A 2,657-nucleotide genomic window follows, 5' to 3' on the forward strand; every position below is an offset into this window, starting at 1 on the left:
ATTGACTAGATTGGTAGAGAACAAAATAATCTGTATAGAACTAAAACAGCATCTACAAAACTGTCTTTCCTGCTTCATTTTCATTTCCCCTTGGCAGTACTGGCAGGGCAGCTGTTGAATGAAGAGCCAAGGCCAAGGAATGCACAGTAACACAGACACATAACAAGGAGAATCACAGGTATGGCAAGCAAGTGGTCTAAAGGAAAATTGAAAATGCCTTGGATCAGTTAGTCTTAAGGAAAGAAAACTGGGAGCAGATAGGGAAACAATGTTCAAATTTTTAAAAGATGCCACATTATTGCCTAAATGCCTGTCTGGAGCAATACAAGTACGGTTGGTGCTTCCTAGAGTGGGAGAATTGTCTAAATTAACTGACTCAATTTCTTTTTGTTGCTGATTTTATGATTCCTTTCCAGCATGACACTAAGGACCACCTGCAGGACCCTGCATGAGACCCAGCTACAAGATTGTTCATGCCTACACAGTTGCTTTCTCTCAGATCAGGAATCAGCAATTCCTGCGCTTCTCTTCACACCATCTCTGCTCTTACTTTTCCATTGCATACCTATTTTCTCTCCTATAATTTATTATTTCCCTAATTTCTGTACCCCTGCTGTTGTCAGCCCTGTCCCTTTACCTCTTTGCCCTCTGCCAGTGTTTATTTTTGTTTGATAATTGCATATGCACAGAAAAAGCAAAGAGGGCAACCAAGATGGCATCTTATGTACCCCCACACCTATTGCTCTGCTTTGACTCCATAGACCAACCTTTACTGCCAACCCTGCCTTTGACTTGGCTGTGTTCTGTAGGGCTTGGAATCTTATTTTTTCTGGGCAATGCATAACACAGGAAGACTTAGGTTTTCCCTGTGGCCTCTAGGTGCTATAGTAATACAAATAATAAGCAGACATGTTCTGATTCATGCTGTTTATGGCACAGGTCTCTTGAAACTCAACTAATTCTTGAGCTGCCATCAAAGCTGAAGAATTCTAATGATTTAGGGTTTGAATGGGCATGTTTCAATAGAGATTACTTTCAGCTTGTTTTCAATGAGATCCATTGTGATGGAGTTCCACTATTAATCAAGAAGGAAAAAGACATTAGCAGTCAGTTTAGCTGAAGCTTGGTTATTCACTCACAATATATTCACTGTGAAGTTTTATCACTTTAATGTACTAGAACATAAGTTTCACAAAGGTCATGCATGCCTGTTGTTGGGTATTCATAAATCAACTAGGATTATTGGAAACATGAACATTTTTGGGGTCAGAGTTTGGGAATTGGCTCTATATACACTGATTCTTATCTAAAGCTTCTTAAAATCAATACCAAAACTCTTATTTATAGCACTAGATCACACCTTTTAGCATTATTTTTGAATGTTGGTTCATTGGTTTATAGTATTGATGCTTTGTGGATATTAAATTAGTTCACCAGTTTTCACTACAGCCCACACCAATTTTATTTAGGTCTTTTTTAGTAAGTTACTGTTTAGAAGTCATTTCACTAGGCTGTTTGAAGAAACAGTTCTTTTATAACCATTAATACAATGTATCTTTGAAATTGGAGCCTGGTACTAAAACTGATTCCGTATGGGTAAAAGGAATTAAGTTGTATGGTATTTATGGTAGTTTCTTGTATTGTTTTCACCAAAAAGCACCTCATGGTATCACAGGGAAAGCACTTAAGGCTTGGGTGAAATAGCTGCAGAAAGCAATTGAATTATGCCCTCAATCAATTCTTTAGGGAATCATTACATTAATTCATCTTTCAACTGAAATGTTATGTTACAAACTCCTTCTAATTTCCTCCATCTTCTTCATCACACACGAGAGCTGGGTGCATGAGTCAAAGCATAACATAATTATTTTATCTTCCACATAAACTGAATATCAACTCCATCAGAGTATTATTTGATCATTACAGCTTGCATTGCATCATGACTTAATAACACGTGTTGACAGGGCAGACTAATATGTAATACCAATTTTGGACAGCCAGCCAGTAAGCCAAGAAACTGCTAGAGGACTAAAAGGGCTGGACATATTGCAAAAAGAATACTACATATGAGTGGAATTCTCCCTTTTCTTCCTGAAGAAACCCTGGTGGTTTGTTACTCTCCTGGCCAGCCACTCCCTCGGGCTAGAACAGTTGTTGGGAACATCCCCAGGTGCCAAACACTGCACATGTGCCATGTGTTAAATGCTCCAGAGCACTAGGAGATGGGCTGGGAGGTGCAGGGTCAGCTAAAGTAAGGATAGAAAAAGTGGTTTTAAATAAAGCCCTGGTGATCAGGTGATTTAACTGCCCTATATCACAAGATGCTGCTGCTGTACAGACCATCATTACTGCACAGCAAAGATCCTGTCCCTTCCTTTGGCAGTGAGTTTTATGTTCAGTAAGTCTGCTGCTGCTCCAGTGGTGGAGTTTCAAAGAAAAAAACTGCATCAGTTTTGTTTTCTCTATATTTTATGTGGCCCTTTTCACTGTGTCATGAATCAGTGCATATCACAGTGAAGATGTAAATACTACTTGATTGCTATTTATAAACATTCCCATAAAATAAGAAGGCCCTTACATCTCACATCCAGTTGACCCATTCCTACAAACAGCATCTGGGATTTTTTTGCCTTGAAGTCAATTGACTGAGATCAAAA

Source organism: Neopelma chrysocephalum, unplaced genomic scaffold (assembly GCF_003984885.1).
Source record: "Neopelma chrysocephalum unplaced genomic scaffold, ASM398488v2 Primary Assembly neopelma1_44, whole genome shotgun sequence".
Lineage (NCBI taxonomy): Eukaryota > Metazoa > Chordata > Aves > Passeriformes > Pipridae > Neopelma > Neopelma chrysocephalum.